Below are 6,057 nucleotides of genomic sequence, written 5' to 3'. Positions count from 1 at the left end.
GCTCTGTGTGGCCGCAACATGCTTTATGGCATGTCTGCAACTGTGTGCATGCCGGTTCTGCTGGTTTTGGCTGGCATTGGATCAGGCTCTGAATTGCACATATTTATTTTTTTAATTTAAAGCCAAGGCTTTGGTGCAGGCCTCTAATGTTTTTGACTGCAAATATAGTGTTATTATTAGTGTCATGGCGGCTTCAGTGCTATCTGACCCCCATATAGGCTGCCCTTGTGTTCTTATCATCACCCTGGAATTCAGAACAAAGGAGAAGGGATCACAACAGCAGATACAAGATACACGAAGAGTTGCACCAAAGCTTCCACTGCAAGCACGAGTCACATCCAACCTATTTCCAAAACAACGTTGGGCAAATAACAAAACAAAGCATTGGCCAACCTTTGGGCAGATTGCAACACCCTGAGTGGAACTGCCATAAAACAAAGGATTTGCAGGGGCTTAACATGGCATTATTTTGGTAGATACAAGAACCCAGGTCTTCCAATGACTGTACTTTCCCAGACAAAGTGGTACTGCATATGGGTGAGCCATGTGAACTTAAAACCGGGCATAACTATCTCAACTACCTTCTATTCCTGTAAACCCATTAAAACTATTTAAAGACTTAATTGAGAGTAACTAAAAGAAATTGATTGCATCCTGGGGAAACCCCGCAGTTGAGAAAGAACAAGATCATAGGTTGATAATGAGACAGCAAGCTGAAACAATGGGTGAAACCAATACGGCCTGTATAATTCGAAGGACTCACCCTTTCTCCCTGGCTGCCTGGAACTATTTCCTGGAACACCTGTGCAATGCTTCCTTACATGTTCCTTCAACCTACACTTACCATCTTTGGCACCACACCTTAGTTCCCATGCCCTACTATAACTAAGCTTAAGTACATGAAACTGAAAAAATCAGACATGCTTCTCTGTTTCCCCTGCTTCCACTGAACCACCCCTTCCCTTCCCCTGTTGTTTCCCTTGTGCCAATATCAAGCAATTCTCAACCTTTTTAATCTCATGGCACACTGACAAGGCACAAAATTGTCAAGGCACACCCTCAGTTTGTTGACAATTGAGCACTGTTGGTCAGTGGTGGACTTAAGAACATGAGAACATAAGAACAGCCCCGCTGGATCAGGCCATAGACCCATCAAGTCCATCTTCCTGTATCTCACAGTGGCCCACCAAATGCCTCAGGGAGCCTACAAGAAAACAAGAGACCTGCATACTGGTGCCATTTCTTGCATCTGGCATTCTGAGGTAACCCACTTCTAAAATCAGGAGGTTGCACATACACATCATGGCTTGTAACCTGTGACAAACTTTTCCTTCAGAAATTTGTCCAATCCCCTTTTAAAGGCATCTAGGCCAGATGCCATCACCACATCCTGTAGTAAGGAGTTCCACAGATTAACTACACGCTGAGTAAAGAAATATTTTCTTTTGTCTATCCTAACTCTCCCAACACTCAATTTTAGTGGATGTCCCCTGGTTCTGGTGTTGTGTGAGAGGGAAAAGAGCATCTCTCTATCCATCCCCTGCATAATTTTGTATGTCTTAATTAGCCTTCCCTGCTCCCAGGGCAAAGGTCCGTGAAGTCACCTCCCATGAAAGATGTGGCCCCTGTGTGCACAAAGCCACCCCCCACCTCTGAAGCACAATGGAGCCTCGTGTGACCTTAGAGCTTACTGGGAAAGCCTTGTAAGGTTTCCCCGTGATCTTAAACTGCATTTAAACTGCAAGTGCAGTTTCTGACTGTGTCAGGAGCCTCAGGGAGGTGTGAGGTCCTAGAGGCACTCTGGCATTTGCCCCGTCTGCCCAGCGCTAGGTCCGCTGCTGCTGTTGGTGCATGCTCACGTCCCCCCATGATCCTACTAATAAGTGACCCTCCTCCAAATTCCCACAACATACCTGCAGACCATTTGTGGCAAACCAATGTGCCACTGCACAGTGTCTTGAAAATTGCTGAATAGACTATAAGCCACTTGGATAGGGATCTGTCTTCTAACTCCGTAAATGAGTGAAATGTATTCTGTACATTGATACTACTAGACTAGAGCAAACTGTTAGTTGGGACCCAGTAGGTGGGTTGCAAGCCAATCTCAGGTGGGTCCCCATTCATTTCAAAGTGTATTTTATTTCTAGTATGTCAGATTTGATATATTAAACTTGATGCTACCATGGTATGTGACTGCATTTGGGGAAATGTTTCAGATGTGTACTTTTAACAGTGTATGTGCTTTTAACGGTCATAGTCAATGGGGCTTACTCCTGGATAAGTATAGATAGGATTGCAGTCTTTGGGATGTTTGGGGAATTTTTAAAAAACAGATCCGCAACTGCTTGGGAGGGTTAGGAGAGTTCTTCTTTATTTAAAATAAATTTTTAAACTTATATTTATTGTAAACTTTCATCTACTAAATTAGATTTGATTTTGTCATACAGGGGTGTTAAAATTTTTTTCTGCTTGATGATGTCACTTCTGGCCATGACATCACTTCCAGGTTAATGACATCATTTCCGGTGGGTCCCAACAGATCGTCATTCTAAAAAGTTGGTCCAGGTGTGAAAAAGTTTGAGAATCACTGCATCAGGTGATTGTCTGGCAACTGTACAATTCAGCCTCAAAGGATACATTGCTATTGTCACACCATCCCCATCTCCCATGTTCCTAAGCTCTCCCCGTTAGTTGAATTGCTATGACGGCACTGTCTCTATGGTAACCCATCGGCTGAGAACACCCTTGAGGGACGTGTGCATGAAAGATGGGAGTGAGCATGAAAGCGAGAGAGAAGGGACAAGTTCCAGTGCTTCTTTGCAAGTACAGCATTGGGCTTCAGTGGCAACCTGACACTGGCAAAGTTTATGTGTTTATTCACATTTTTATACCATCCTTCCTTGTAGGAGCTCAGGGAGGTGCTCTTTGTTAAGGTTATTTTGTATGAGATGATTGGTGTAGGATCCCTGTCTTGTCCCAATGTGAGCAGGTTGCAAGAAAAACAGCAAATACAGCAGAGTACTTTCAGCAGATGTATTGAGCAAGGGATATCACAAGTAGAGTAGTAGGTAAACAGTCCAAGAGTTGGCACGAAGAGCAGTCAGTCCAAGTATAACAAATCCAAAATCAGTTTCCAACAATACACAGTCAAAGGTTCAGTCCATAAGTCAGTAATAACATATACATACAGTATCCAGCCTCCTCAGTCACTGGCAGCAGTTCCACAGTTTTCTCCAACAACTCCCCTACTGCTGCCCTGGAAGCTCCAGCAGACTAACCTTATGTAGTCAGCTTAGCCAATCAGTGCTGGCTTGGTCACACCCAGGGTGTGTCAGTCCCAGGTGCCTGCTGATTCTGCCGACTCAGCAATCTACACCTGCTCCCTGAACCAACTTGTAAACTGTGGTTCTGCTTCCCTCAGAACACAAAGCTAACACTCTTGACTCCTTCCCTCTTTTTGTCCTCACAAGCCTGTGAGGTAGGTGAGGCTGAGAGACAGTGACTGGTGCCAATTAGTGGCATAGCTAGAGGGGGTGCAAAGCACTAAGTTTTTCAGGGAGCCTCACTGCAGTGTGCAAGTGGCCCCTCTCCCTCCCCTTCAGAGCCATTTGGGGCAGTAGGAGCAAAACAGAGGTGAGTGTGAGGTTCCCTGCAAAACTTAGTACTTTGCATGCACCCTGTCTAGCTACACCACTAGGGGCGCAATCCTAACATGCCCTTGGACTGGCGCATGGAACTCTTCTTTTCCAGAGCTGAATAAAATATTAGAATAAAATATTCTAAATGTGAGGAAAGCAAATTTCAATGTTACCATTCAAATTTTGAACATGAAATGTTGGTTTCAAAATTGGTATTTGGAATACAAATCCAAGTACTTTATCTTTGAAAGTAGTTCTGATCCTGCCAGTTCTGATCCTTTTGGCAAGCAGTACTGATGAAATATGTCATTTATCAACAACTGTCAATAAATAGTAACGGAGGTCAACTGTCCAATGTAGTGAAATAGGGGTTGTGGGGCTGAGATTTGATGTCAGGCCCTGAGCCAGGCCCAGGGACAATGACTGGAATGGACAAATGAAAGTTAACAATGTTCCACAAAATTCCTCCACTGGAGCCCTCCTCAAGTCCATCTACCTGCGAGAAGGGCTGTGGTTCCCAAAGAGCTCCCTGGGGAGCTATGGAGACCAACCAGGCGAGTCATGGAATCCTCATGAAAACCCTGCCACTCTATACAATTATAGGACTCTAATGGGGAGTCACAAGCAAAGGCCCAGTAGGTCAAGAGAGTCACCAGTCGAAAAAGTTTGGGAACCACTGGGCTAAGGTATAAGTGGTTCTTCCTCTTCTTGGTCTCGGGGTGAGTGAAACACACACATCATGTACCGGCAGATTCTGAAAAACACAAAGAGAGATTGGATTTGATCTGGAAGAGACTGCAGTAACAGCTAAGACAGGCTGGCAGCTAGTCGCTTGCAGTTATGCTCCGGTAATGCAAGTAGCTCGATTGCTTGCAGCAGTGTGTGCTCTGCACAAAATGCTGTCCAAATGCTCAAGCCTCTATGTTTGTCAATAAAGCAAAGGGTATGAATGGTTATGAAGCCATTTAGTTATTTGATTTTTCTCTGTAAACCGCTTTGTGAACTTTTAGTTGAAAAGCGGTATATAAATACTGTTAATAATAATAATACAATTAGCCTCCAGTGCTTCCTCCTCCCATAGGCCATCTGACCTTAGACAGTGCTGTAGCTCTTGGAAATTTTCACTGCCCCAAAAAGTGGGGCAGGAGTACATAACAACACTAGATAGTATTGCATGCTAACTTGACTTACTCCTTTTCCTCCAGACATTGACCTTAAAATCTTCAGTTGAATGAGAGCAACGTTTGGTCTTCTCCTCTGTCACCTGTTCTAGTTACTAGAACTGCTGGTGTACCAGACAGGTTTGATTGGACAACAGGTGAAAATGGGCAGAGAGGGTTGCAGGTGGCTCCCTCCCATTCAACTGGATTTAAAAGGTATTATCAAATGTTCACTGTAAAAGGGGGCAATCCTAGTACTAATCATCAAATACTGTACCATAAAATACAAAATCGCATTGCATGCCAGTTGATGTTGGCATCCTTCAGTCTCGGAAGACTATGGTGTCACGCTCTGAATGGTGGTTCTGGAACAGAGTGTCCTCTCCAGTGCACGAAGCCTGGGTAAAGTAGGTATGGAGGATAGGCTGTTACCCATGCAGCAAATCCCCCCTCTCCATGTCGCTGAAATGGTCCAATGGAAAGGCAGAAGCCAATACAGTTGGTTCCAGCTGCGTCGCAGGAGTTGCCAGAACGTGACTGTGTTCAGCCATGAACTGCCTCAGGGACTCCGGCTCCGGATTTTGCCTCGAGGTTGACTCCTGAAGCCTTTTCCTTAACTGGATGTAGCCACAAGGCAGTGGAGGTTTGGGGTCAGAGTTTTCCTTCTTTCAGATGAGCTGCCTTCCCAGGCGGATGAGTCCCATCTACCCGGTGCCAGCTAAGGTGCAGTATAAAATATTAATTTCATTACATGTTTCAACTGACAAATAATAAAAAGTATGAATGAAATGAAATTGCATTAGGATAGCAATAATATCAAATATTATGGGAACACTTGTGTTCAGGGAATGTCTGGACAGTGTGCCCTCCTTACCTGAAGACTTGGCATTCACGGATTTGAGCACTTGCAGGTGCCAAGTCCACAGCTCAATGGGCTTCAGAGGGTCTCCCAGACATGAATGGAAGCCACTTTCGGTTTGTGTCTGTGACTTCCGGTCACATTTGGGAGGTGTTCTGTGGCACAGGGAGGCTTCATTGGCCTCCCTGTGCCTTAGAACACCTCCCGGATATGACCAGAAATTGCAGGCACAAACCAGTTATGTCTAGGAGGCCCTTCCAGTCACAAGAAATGACTTCTAGTTATGTCTAAGAGGTCCTCTGAAGAGGGTGGGAAACTAATATAATCTCCAGAGGGCCTGGCATGGCCTCCAGGTGAGTTTTTGTGGTGCCACAACTCTGCCTCCCATGGATTTTGGCAG

This window comes from Tiliqua scincoides, chromosome 6 (assembly GCF_035046505.1).
Source record: "Tiliqua scincoides isolate rTilSci1 chromosome 6, rTilSci1.hap2, whole genome shotgun sequence".
Taxonomy (NCBI): domain Eukaryota; kingdom Metazoa; phylum Chordata; class Lepidosauria; order Squamata; family Scincidae; genus Tiliqua; species Tiliqua scincoides.
Note: the sequence above shows the minus strand (reverse complement) of the source record.